At 32.3% G+C, this 14,067-nt stretch overlaps 1 protein-coding gene across 14 annotated transcripts in view; it reads left to right on the forward strand.

Annotated features, from left to right (window-relative positions):
* The window catches only part of shot (dystonin-like protein short stop), a 263,692-nt gene that overhangs the window by 79,994 nt on the left and 169,631 nt on the right, over positions 1–14,067 (forward strand). For 10 of the 14 annotated variants that reach the window (XM_069499583.1, XM_069499569.1, XM_069499575.1 and 7 more), the window contains exon 1: positions 759–838. The exons of the other annotated variants lie outside the window; for them this stretch is intronic. The gene's annotated coding sequence lies outside the window, so the exon portion shown is untranslated. Of the gene's footprint in view, positions 1–758; positions 839–14,067 lie in introns of those variants that run through there. 14 annotated transcript variants of the gene reach the window in all.

The raw sequence follows: 14,067 nt of genomic DNA on the forward strand, positions 1-14,067 counted from the left end.
ATAATCTGTAATGATTATTGCACTTTTGTTATCAATAAATAGTTCAAAATTTATCAAGAGAATCAAATTTCTCTTAAAGTGCTACAATTTTTAAGTAGGTCAGAACTTACTATTTATTAAGTTTTATTTTGAATATGAAACTTTCAATTTTTAGGGTCTTCACTTCTGCTTTTGGTTTGGTTAGTTGATGCTGATTGATGAGTCTCAGACTATTCCTTGTTAATTTCAACGTATAATCTTCGAAGTAATGTCTATATTTCATATTGAATGCTCTTTAATGATAGTCTTTAGATTAAAATGCAATTAGAAATTGTTTTCATCAGTAGGTCTCTAGCTTTATGACGGGAAATTTCAAAAACGATTAAGTGGGATTAATTCTATGGAGTTTACGAATTAAAACTTTTTCAAAATTATCCTACCGACATTTCAGTCTCCAATTTTCAAGTATCATATGAGACTTAAGTTTGTAAGTGTACCTACCTAAGGAAACTTCAAGTGCTTGATGGCGTAAAATTCATTTATACTTAATGCTTACATTAAAACAATAATTGAAAGGTACTAACAGCTTCTACACTGGAATCTGTTGCGGAACTTAAAAGTAAACACCTTTTCCACCTACTGGCTATTGAGTCACCGGCATACAGCAACGACCACCTTTATCCATTGAAGCCTCTATCGCGGAACACACAAACACACGTGTACTCAAACGCGCACACGGATAGCAGTTCAAGCCAGTTTGACATTTCTCGTCCCAGTCAGTTGGCCGAAGCACGGCGTCGCGGTACGATCGCCCGCCATTTTGTTTACGAAATTCCGTGCATTTAATTAAAAATAAACCGTACGTGACTAGTGTTGTGTGTGTTTTTAACGTTTTACGGAGGTCCGAAAGTTTCTTTTTACAATGCCATGAAGGAGCTTTGAGAGTTTGGGTATTTCCAACGGCTTTTTAAGTAAAAACGTATTCGCGTCAAATGTTTTTCTTCTAACCTGCCATGCCGAAGGCGGCTCAACGTAATGCCACAAATGATGCAAATTACAATATGATTATCAGGATTTTGGAGAAGTCTGATTTAGAATTTCTATCTACTTATTGTTGAATATCAAAAATAATAAAAATAATCTAAAATGTAAAAAGGTCAACAACTCAACATTCCAAACGGGACCGGGGTTAACTAAAGAGTTAAAGACATCAACGCAACGCTGTGTTCTGAATATGTATTTTGTTTTAACAAAATTAGTTAAGCCATACCTATATCATTTAGTTATATCGAAGCTTTTATAATATATATTTACAATAACGAGTTAAGTATACTAGTGCTATTTATTTTTTATTTCACAATCAATATTAGTACGATTTGTATATATAATAAAAGGAAGAAATAACAAATATATGAATACTTAATATAAATGTGGTGAAGTATTTCACACGTTTAAATGTATTTATAGATGTGACATAATATGATACTGATGAGTGTGGAGAGGTAAATTAGTACATAAATACAACATAATTACGTGTAACTAGTTGGTCTACCTATAATGTTTATGCAGCGTAAAAATAATTTAGAGAACACGTGTAAATTGCATACGTATAGATCCTGCAATCTTGAAGAAAAAGTTCTTCACTAAGAAAAATCAGGTTTTGGCAATATTTAATACATAATTATTACTTATTGGGTACCTAATCGTAGTGCTATCGAAAAAAATCTACCCTCCATATTATTCACTGTAAATTAATAAAATTATACTGTCAATACTATATTCATAATTAATATATTGGAGGATAATAAACGCTGTAAAGTAAGGCAATAATATTATGACATTGATCACCTAGCTAACGTTATTGTCACTAATATTATAGGTAACTATCAGTGTATAGTGTATTTTCATGAATAAATTACGTTTTATCTCACTATTTAGGTATATATTCAGATAAAATAAAGTGAAGCATTTCTGAAGTGCACTTGGTTATTTCAAATGTGTACTATAAACATACTTATTTATTACCTACTAGAATCTAGTCTAGTCGAGGACATCATTTGAGGAGAATTAAGGTTTCTAAAAATCTCGTGGAAGTTCCTTGAATAAAGGTTTTCGGAATAGAATATATTCTGTCACTGTCCAGGTCTTTAAAGTAAACTATAACTATGCAAAAAAATCACATCGATTAGTTGCTCCCCTGGGGTATGATTCAAGTAGGTACAAATCAGCAAACAAACACAGTTTCGCATTTATAATATCGGTAGTGATTAGTGAATAGTTATTAACGAATTCTGTAACTTAAATGTTTGACTTGACTTCGGCAACTCACCTAGTTATTAAGGTCCAGATGCATGGCAATGGGTTAAAGTTACGACTAGTGTTAAACTTTGACCATCAGCAAAAATCAAAGAGAGTTGCACTGTGCACTATAAACCTATTTCACATCTATGATTATTGATTAAGGTTAAAAACAAATTTTGGTCCCAAGTTAACAAATCATGTACTACAACCCATTTTGCTGCTTTTATTGACGCTTAAAATTTAACGGTAACTGTAAAGTACCTTTTACTGCCTGTCATGCAACTGGATCTAAGTCAGAATGAACCCTTTTTTAAATAAAACGGTCGGTTTACCAATGTAGTTAGCACAATCAATTTAAAAGTACTGACTTCGAATCACATTTATGCTTCAATACAATATGTATATTATTATGAACATCAAAATACCTCGTTTTATGAGTCACTGAAATTGCTATGACGATATCGTCAATAAGTATATCCATGACTATCCAATTTAGACCTTATATCTTATTATCATACGGATTTTTGTCTACGTCAAAAACACGTTAAATGTTTAAGTAAATATCTTGATCAAAATCTGAGGTGTTAGATCTTATATTGTGGTCTAGTCTAGATTAATACAGCAGTGTTTAATAGCAATGATTTCATAACGTATCACGTATGAAAATGTTATGCTTTGCAAGTAACACCCAATATCATAAGAACTAAGTAATATTATTTAATGCTTACCAAGTGTCAACAAACATCTAATCTTAATCCCAAAACATTTTTGACATAAATGACTTCACCTATAACCTCTAATATGTGCCTAAACTACAACAAAAAATACTAAATCATTATGTAGGTATGCCCGGGCTTTTCATGACCCTCATCAAACAAACTAAACAAAAAGAACAAAAAGGTAGCAACTTTTTGCTGAAGTTTTTCTGTTACTTTTTCTAACAAAACCGTGCCGCCATGCGACTGTGTTACGGTACTATGCCAAAACCAATTAGATGCGATAGGTAGTTATGTAATGATTAGTAGGTACATGATTATCTACACTAAACGATATCCTTACATTTTCTAGGTTATCAATTTACTCTTATACTGGTAACTACTTAGTTATCGCGGTCAAGTGCAAAATCTGTTCACCGTTTTTCTACCTAACTTTACCTTCATACATATTTTATATTTCTTGATCGAAGGTAACGGTCCTCTTTATTATATTTTATAACTGATCAAAAATATAATTGAGAAGTGAGAACAGCGAAGTGAATGAGTAATAAATAATTTCATTCATATCCTTAATCGGATTTTTTTTAAACCCACGTAGTATATAATCACATACAAGAACGGATTTTTTATGACACATAAATAAGTATATGTTCTTTGCAATGTTGCCATTCGCAGATTTCAGTCTGGTTTATAAAACTGTTCGACATTATTTAAAATATATCACACTGAATTATTATCAATTCAAAACGTAAATTAATGTAGGTAAGTATGTAAGCTTTGTGCAATAATAATTTGTGATAATAAAATTTAAACAAGATATTGAAATAGTTTGAATAGTACTATTTTATTATTTGTAGTTACTAAGTAGGTACTTAACTAAATAAAGTTTGATAGTTACTGTGAAATTATGAAATGCTGAAAATATGACTCATAAGAGACCAGAGTAATGTAAAGCAGCCTAAAGATGGATGACAAGAAGAAATAAAACATCCTAATCTGGAATGAAATACGTGCCCATTCCAATCGTCATAAAGCCTAAGACGACCATGCATGCATGCATGATGCATTACATATTATTTGTATACTTGATTACTAATACCGACAATTTCTTAGTCTTGAATTAAAAAGAAAAATTACACAAAATCTATTCACAGCAACCAGAATATTGAAATACTCAAAGCTTTGTAAATTGAATAGTCGTTTAAGACTATCGCTAAGCGTAATGACTCAATAAATGATCTATATTATTACACCAAGCGAGATAACAAAAACTTTATAACTACTAATAATACCAATATTAAATTTCGTTATTACTCAATCGATAATAAATGCATTTAGTATTTTAAAATGATTAATAAGTTTTTCTCTGATCTATTACTTACATCTAGTGTAATAAATTATTATTTCAAGTTAAAATGAGTAATTCTTAAAACCTTGTTATAGATTTATTTTAAATTAAGTAGGTACTTACTGAAATAATTTTATTTGCGCTTAAATTTAGGTACCGTATCTAGTCTAGTCTTAACTATGCTACCCGGTCACCAACAAGATTTGCAAGGTTAACAGATTAATTTTAAAAACCAAGTGTTAAATCTGGTTATCTATCAAATAGTTAGTCTACATAGGTTTACGACAAGAAAATCTACTTACATATTGTGATATTTTTGTAACTATTTCCAATGTATTTTATGTTTTATTCAACAATGTCTACAATTCTCCAGATAGGTAATCAATTTACAATAAAATGACTAACTACATAGTTAGTTGAACAGATTGAAATAATTATAAAACTTAGAGTCAGCGTCTATAATAATAAAACATAAACAGTGCGACGTAATTGGGAGCAATACTTGTTAATATTAAACAGCATGACATCAATTCAATAGTGCTGTTTGTATTAGTACTTTCATTGCTGGAGGCTCAAGCCGGCAAAGGTGATCTACAGATACTTGAGGTGAAAGGCGTAATTAAACTCGACTAAGGAGTCATAAAAAGACGCAAAGCTTCCCTCGTAAATTCTTCTTAAAAATTTCTCAGAAATTCATTTATGTTAACCAGGGCTTACATAGTAACTATTATGTAGCTACACCAAGGCATATGTCTACACTCTACACTAATATTATAAAGAGGAAAACTTTGTTTGTTTGTTTGTACTGAATAGGCTCAAAAACTACTGGACCGATTTTAAAAATTCTTTCACCATTCGAAAGCTACATTATCCAGAGTAACATAGGCTATATTTTATTTTGGAAAAAAATAGGGTTCCGTAAGATATTTGGGTTTTTCGGACACAAGGTGTAAAAAATCAACCAGAAAAGTTACTTATTTTGCGTACGCTGCCTAAACTATAAAAGATAGAACCATAAAATGTTCTAATTAATTGTAGATCTTATAAATATCTACAAAAAAGTCCGCGACACACTATACCCATCTATGTCGAGTGAGGCACAGCAACCATTTTTTTATTTAAAAATCTTGAATTTTTTTTGGACTACATTTAAACGCGTTTATTTTACTCATGCTATTAATCCTTATCAAAATAAATGATTTCATCACTAAGAACAGTTTATGGAGATAATATTTGGTCTTTGAATGATTAAAATTGGACGTTTGGTTTTGAAGTTATGGCGAAATTAAAATATTACGATTTCTGCTGCACGGCCCGTTGTATTATATAAAGAGGTAATGTCGTTAAGTTTGTTTGTAGGGGGTAATCTTTAGAACTACTGAACCGATTTTAAAAATTCTTTCACCAGTAGAAAGCTACATTATTCCTGAGTGACATAGGCTATACGGGATCTTTAAAAACCTAAATCTACGCGGGCGAAGCCGCGGGGATCAGCTAGTATTATATAAAGAGGTAATGTCGTTAAGTTTGTTTGTAGGGGGTAATCTTTAGAACTACTGAACCGATTTTAAAAATTCTTTCACCAGTAGAAAGCTACATTATTCCTGAGTGACATAGGCTATACGGGATCTTTAAAAACCTAAATCTACGCGGGCGAAGCCGCGGGGATCAGCTATCATTTATAAAATGGGTAGTTATTTCCTATGTAAAATTAAAGACATTTTCTCCTAGGTATTTCGCTTGTAGGAATTATATTTTCCAATACCGGATAGAAATTACCTTCAATTTATTATCAGTGGTAGGTTTGCGTTTTGATCCCTATCTGCCTATTCATGATAGCATGAAATTTTGCAGTCTAACCTGTAAGAGGTGTGGCAGTTATATAGAATCAAACGTCTAATTGGCTTTTACCCGGCATGGTGCCGGAATGCATATCGTTCTGAAGTGTTGCCAGTTTCTAATCAAGCTGCAAAACGAACTTTAATTTGATGAAAATTTGCTGTGATGTACTTAGGTAGTTATTAAGACGCTATTTTGTTGCAGTTGCTCATGCGTTTTCTTCACCTTTCATTATTGTGTATTTACTTTCACTAAATAGAACGTTTTACCTACATCTGACTACCATGGCTTATCAAAGCTATGATGCTTTTTCAAAAAGAAGAATGTTATTCCTTATGAAGTTATGAACGTCTATATATCATGTTCGATGTCCGCGCATAACTTTTTATGGCGATAACCAAGAAGAGGTTTAGGTGTGGAAGTCAGTCTTCCTGTCGTTTTTTTAAAAAATTATATTACTTTTAGTTTTTCTACTTGCTGTTACTCGACCTATAGGTACTTAATTAAATGCTCTCTCACTTGGAATTATTGTTCCAAACTATTTATACCAAACTATCGTATTGTACTTTGACGATCAATGTCTATTATAGTATTTTATTTCCTCTGAATTCATAAAACGAAGTCTTTTACTGTTTTCATCTAAGTTAACGTAACTAAACAAAGTTAAACAGTACATTGAACTTTCTTATCGGAATAGGGGTTCAGTTATTTAGAAATTGTATGTTAAACCATTAAGTATTTTATTCTTTCATACCTTTGCGTATATCCGATCACTTCCAATCATAATTTTATATATTTAGGAGTTTTTATTTAAGTAAATCTATGTGAAGATAATGTTGAGGCTCCAATAATAAAGGGCGTGTTAGCTATTAAATATTGTTGTGTTCCTAAATATTTTGAGACAAAATCGTACTGTATATTTTCAGTTTTTACGAAGACCCAAAACCAATATTCGTGATATTGTCACCTTGACCATCGATACGGTTCTGAGTTCGAGTAAAGTAAGTTAATATTAAACCGCACAAAAAAACGAGAGAAGACCGCCTCTGGGTTTCGCTACTCCGTTGACTTTAGTTTCAAAATAAAGGAAACAATCAAGTAAATAGTTAATGTTGCAAAATAATATCATAGCAGTGATGCTTGAGAATGTGATGACGTTTTTTACAACGTACGTGCTGTTTGAATATACAGTATATACTAACGATATTTAGTGCGTGAAATATAAAAAAATAATCTTACGAAAAATTGTGAGCACTTTCAAACCGAATCGAATATCGAAAACGCTTCATGGGTTAAGATGTTCCGTTACACGTATAACTACTTTATTCAGATTGATCTCTCTTTTTATCCGGCATTAAAACGCAAAGGTTGATTTTATTCGATTGACGTTGATATGTGCAGTTTAAAGACGACGTCCCTGATGCAGCGGGTGCCAACAATTATTGCGAGCAATTGTCTTAATTTGTGATATATATATGTTAGATTTCCTACTTTATATGCGAGCAAAAGTAATGGACACGATTTCATAAAATTGTTTCTATGAGATAGAATACTGTCTGATAAGCACCATATTTATAGATTTTCTTGTATCAATATCTACTACGGTTCTGAGGTGTCGGAGGAGCCATAAGTTTGTAACAATTGAACTTTAAATTAAGTATAGACTTGGATGTATTGTGGATCGTTAATGAAACCGTTTAACCTACGTCCTAAAACAAACCTATCGTTGCGACGTCGTATTTCAATTCACCGCCCGTGTCAAATTGTCTATTCGTCGATCTGTGCGTACTTAGATTATTCTGCGTGTTTATCCCGTTAAGAACCGGTTTGCGTCGTGAATGCTTGGCGTGCCTTGCATCAGTTGCCATTTAACTATTTGATCCCTTTACCTTATGCCATATGTTTTATATTTAGGGAAATGCGTGTAACAACAGCAACAAAAATCATTAAACCCATTAAATTTTTCGCATTATATTTTACGCTTCTCTGGAAAATCGGGTTTTACTGTTTTCTTTCAAATGTACTGGTAGGTACTTTTACTAGTACCAGACACCTTTCTACTTTTGAAAGTTATTTTTATTATCAGTATATTTGATACTGAATTACTATTTTTAGGTACATGTTAGTTTTAATTCCTTTCCTTTGCGTTTATTTTATAAATTCTCAATCCTGCAAGTATTATTTAGGTATTATTCCCACTTGAGATTTTGAGCCGAACAGAACTCAGATAGAACTATAAATGTTTCTAGGAACATTGAATTTATATTGAAGTTAAAAATATTGGTCTGTATTAAAGCCATCTTTGAGATAAAACAGATTTTACCTTCTTTTTGCAAGTTTTCTTTGTTACTACTATGCTCAAATTTACTTACATACTAATTTAACTTATACTCAATTTCACTTTATCTTTAACGAACTAAGGAATTGTTTTCTTGTCTCAAGGATTATTTACTATTTGGATGGGCATATATTCATTACAAAGAAACGCTTCGAAACCATGAAATTAGCTTTGCTAAACCTACTGTAAGCATTTATCAAGGTCTGCATATTATTTAAATATTTTTAGCGTTCTTGTTAGTATTGTGTTCGTACTGTATTGTGCAGACAGAAATATTGTCCCGCATTGATGATTATATTTTTATCACACTGATCAAGTAAGTAGATCAAACGTAACGTACTAAATTGATTTACAATTAAATACTTACCTACTTAATTAAATAAATTGTAGAGGTACGTAAAGATATTTAAAAGATCTTTCTAAGTAAGCAGTATAAAGTTCAAGTTCACATTAAGTAATCCACATTTTACATGATTTCAGTGTTTCGTTCTACAAAGTTTGTTTTTGATAATCTCGCCAAAATATTGTAGGGTGAGATTTGGGACAATGAGAGGCATTGAGAGATTTCACTGCATGTCATATAACGGTAACTCCGGTCAATGGTCAAATAAATAGGATTACGGTTCATACACCCAAGCTTCTTCGCGTTGGACCACAATGGCCCATCTGTCTTGAGAAATTAAAATTATTCGCACGATATTTTCTTTATTGTTTAAAGCTGTAATAAATTAGGGATGTAACTTTAAATTGAATAATACTTAATATAATAATGAATGAAAATAATTTACTTACTTGTAACTTCTAAAGTCTTATTGATGTACGAAAACTACTTAGTGTTCTTAATAATTTTAGTTGTCAGTACATTTCTAACCTCCAAGCCACCCAATTTCCAAGCAAAATAATCCATACTAATATTATAAATGCGAAAGTATGTCTGCCTGTCAGTCTGTCTGTCTGTCTGCTAGCTTTTCACGGCCTAACAGTTTGACTGATTTTGATAAAATTTGGTACAAAGTTAGCTTACATCCCGGGTAAGGACATAGGCTACTTTTTATCCCGGAAAATCAAACAGTTCCTACGGGATTTTTAAAGACCCAAATCCGCGGACGAAGTCGCGGGCGTCATCTAGTTTAAATTAAATTTTAAAGTCATGTGTTTTGAATTTACTTATTCGTATTAGGTATTTAGTAGCCTTTGTAGCACAAATCCATAAGGATAGTGGGGTTTAATACATAAATCTAGTCAGATAGACTCTGGCTATTAAATTAATTAAACAGTTTTTTAATTCAAATCGGTAGTAAAATTCGTTTGGTAGGACATATTAAAATTCTCGGTAAAAATTTGAGTCGAATAACCCGAGCCAACAAGTAAATATAAGGTTCGGCTTCATACTTATGTTCATGCTTCATAGAGGTCAGACGTCAGATGCTCGAACAAAAGAAATATCAATATTATACAAGGCGTCACAGAATAATTGTTTCTTTCTTTCTTTGTTATTAGATATATTTTAGAGTTGAGTTTAAAAAGGCGCAGATAAATTGCTAATAATAACATCAAAAATCTTGAAAATCACAACGATGAACTGTAATGCGACCTGAAATTTCTAGAGGAGACGAAAAAATTAAATAAACTCTTAGTTCTGGGTGTTGATGTTAACAAGTTAGTATAAGAAATTGAGTTCCAACATCAACTTATCTACTCGTGAGAAGAAAAGTTGTAATAGGTATTATTCTGAAGCACTAAAAACCGCATCAGATTTCAACGATTCCTTCATCGAGAGCCACTATAAAATATCAAATTACGATATAGGTAGGTATTACTTATTATGTTAAAATAAATTGGTCAAATACTGCTGCGTTTTTTGCCTGTCATATGAGAAATAGTTGAGATGAGGACGTTGACCTATGCAGCAATTGTAAATCTTCGATCGGAATCGGATTCGTCAATGACAATATTTTGAGCATCAGCTATGCACTTTGAAAGTTTGAGAATTTCTTAAAATTGATACTTTGTGAAATATAATTTAGGTTGTAAATAGTCATTGATGCCCGTGAGAAGATAAGTAAATGATTACAATTTGTAATTTTATGAAGATCAACGCACACCGGTAGAGACTCGGCATCTTTCGCGATAGGAATAGCGAACTTCACGTCAAAATTCACTCAAGATACCCTCCTTGTAACAGATCGTATGTCATCGAAAGAGTCAAATATATCGATTTTATCAAAGTACCTTCAATAAAATCTATTTTTAAAAATAACCAAACAGTTGGTACATAAAGCTAAGTTTTAGTTGTTATCAAGAAGACTCGGCTCTACTCCACCACTTTGCGCTGTAAAAAAAGCTTCGAAGAATTTAATATTTGTAAACGATCACGATTGTTTGATTGCAATTGTGCCGCCGGAGTCGTAGACAGTTGCCTGTTCACATGGATGGATGGAGGTAAACGAAACGCGCTCGACACCAAACACTATGCATCGAATGATTATTATAGAAATTAACTTTAACACGAACTCTTTTTTTCCAAGTTAGAAATACCTCTATACTATTTATTTTTTATGTAGATCTTGTACATACGGATGTATTATATTACGGTGATTTTGGGAATATTGATAGATAGTTAATATTGGAAAACTAAGTTCAATATTTTCAAAGAAATTAGGCCACTGGCCCATTATGCAATGTCGGATCATTTCCCTTCTGAAGGAGTTTATCTATGTATGTCCTGACTCCTGACTGACTGATCTAGGTATCAACGCACAGCTAAAACAGCTGGGGATACCTACTTGAAATTCAAACAAGACCAGTGGGTTCATTTTATGACGTAGGCGCTAAGAAAGGATGGAAATAGGGGATAAAAATTAGTATTTGAGGTTTTGGTTTAAAACAAAGAAATGTTTGTGTTCAACATTTTAGAAATATCACCCCCTCGCCGATTTTTAAGAATTCCACTCCACCGAATCCAGTGCTGGTCAGCTAGCCAGCTGGTTAGCCATAAAACAAATTCAGAACTATTTTGAAAATTGTCCTTATTGTGTCATTACTTATTACATATTTTATTAATGAAATCCTAGAGCAGCGCAGCTTGTTGGTTCATTCATGTTTAACAAACGGCTCATATGTTTGCAGAACATTAACCAGTGGGTCAGCTAACATATTATACAACAATACAAACACTGTGCCACTGTTTGAGGAATAATGCAAGTAACTATGTTGTAAAATAATCTAGATATTTGCAAATATCGTTGTTGGTCTGCTTCCATAAGCCCCTGACTATGTAATAATTTTATTATTTCATATCTAATAATCAAAATCGTTTGTGCTAGTTAAAACTAATAAAAGACTTCCCCTTTAAGGTTAAGGTTTCACAAAAAGATTTATATGTACCTAATTACAGCTATAAATATTTCAGTCACATTCAACGCAGACGAAGTCGCGGAAATCAGCTAGGCAGCAAAAAAAATCACAAATCAAAATGTATGATAGGTATAATGAAATAATTTAAATTTAAAAATATGCCTGTTTTTCTCGGCAGAAATTGCATTGGATACCTATTCCCTTGCATGTAAAAAAAGCTGATATTTGTATCAAAAAGGATAATGGAGAATTGGAGACTTTCAAACATGAAGGGGAATCAAAACGAGTTTTTCAATAATAAAAGAATATGCTGTTTGAGTATTCCCATTCGGACGTTCAAAATCAGCCAAGGTCATGCGACCTTCGCCCAAAAAATATAATCACGTTCGTGGGAATGACCATACAATGGTATCATACATGGTCTCTTTGTAAGCGTCAAAAACTAACAGAGCACATTAGTTCAGTTTTGGCTGAGAAATTATATTATTGATGGGTTGGTGTCTAAAGTAAAAATATCTACCAAACTGAAATTAAATTACAAAATACCGTGAGAATATTTAGCTTCATGTTCAGTGATGAAGACAGTGAAATGCGCAAGCTATTCGTAACTCGATGAGAATAACCTAAATAAATTGATTTAGGCACATTTAGGTACCACTGCAACTGTTCTAATTATTATTAACTGTTATAATATTTAGTCAGATTTTTTTCAAACTGACCTACAATTGTAAATCTATAAAAGGAAAAGATGGCTGAGTGACTGATCTATCAACGCACAGCTTAAACCACAGGACGGAACGGTCTAAAATTTGTCATGCAGACAGCTATTATCCTATTATAGTAGACATCCACTAAGAAAGGATTTTTAAAAATTCAACCCTTAAACGGGGTAAAATTGGGGTTTGAAATTTATGTAGTTCATGCGGACGAAGTCGCGAGCATAAGCTATTAAATAAATAAAACGCTAAACGACTCGCTCCGCCCATGCACTCGCTTACACGCAGAACCAACAAGTCTCTTGTTAAGGTCAAACTTTGGTAGCTGTTGTCTGGCTCTTAGTGCATTGTTCTGTTTTCGAAATGGACGTTTTTAAATACACTTTAGATTCGTTGATTCATCACTCGATTCCCATGTTGAAATACATGATAACTGAAAATAGCTATAACGTCTCATCTCAACGTATATTTTCAATACTGAAAACTTTAATTGTTATGTTGCATTAATTATTTTATATTATGTATGCAACAATATAGGTAACTACAGATACCGAAATCAAATCGCATAATGACGGACCGTTATCAATAGAGTGGTTGTTGTTTCAAACACTTTATGGTTGAGATCTTTGTCGTTTAGATTTTTAAATTGCAATAGGTACTTTTTCTTTACATTCAAATGTTTGTTTGTATAGTTAGCGAAATTGAAAACGACGGTCACCGAAATTGTGCACAATTTTTCAATCAACGATTGTTCTTTGACCGGCAATTTTGTAATAAATTGATCAACCCATCTTAACGTTTTTTTAGATACGTAACTAAAATAACCTGTTGTTCACATCTGCGTGAAATAGGTACCTAACTACCTACTTGTATTCTAAATCCATCCTTCATTAATTTTAATGAACAGTCTTGCTCTCCTTTCAGATTATAAAAAAAACTTGTCAAATAGCTTGTCTGACCCTTATTTGCAATTTAGAATCTTAAATTTTACTCATTTACATATTATTACTTCATAATTTTATTACATCGTCAATAAAATATTTTCCAATAGTACCTAGGTTACAATAGGTTAATGAAATTAAATTGTACGTGTACATGTAGTTTTAATTACATGTTATTTAAGGATAATGGCATCAATGAATACGCCTTCACCTTGCTCACGAAATTAGTCAACCAACTTTGTTATCAAAAGGTCTTCCTTCAACCGTACATCGTTTTAGGTGACTGATGTCTGGCTTTCTTTAACTAAGTAACTTCCCTTTTATAATATGGATTCATACACTTAACTTACAAAATCATTTAGACTCGATTTTTAATGTCTACCAAACTACAATATTATGAAAACCTCGTCTCCGTGTGTCCTTGAACCGTGTCGCATTCTGCTGCGTTTATTTCAGACTAAAGTGGTACAAACCTTAAACAGGTAGTTTAGAACTCGTATGGCTGGTTTCAATTTTATCATTTGTTTTGTGT

The sequence above is a fragment of the Maniola hyperantus genome, chromosome 7 (assembly GCF_902806685.2).
Source record: "Maniola hyperantus chromosome 7, iAphHyp1.2, whole genome shotgun sequence".
NCBI classification, from domain to species: Eukaryota; Metazoa; Arthropoda; class Insecta; order Lepidoptera; family Nymphalidae; genus Maniola; species Maniola hyperantus.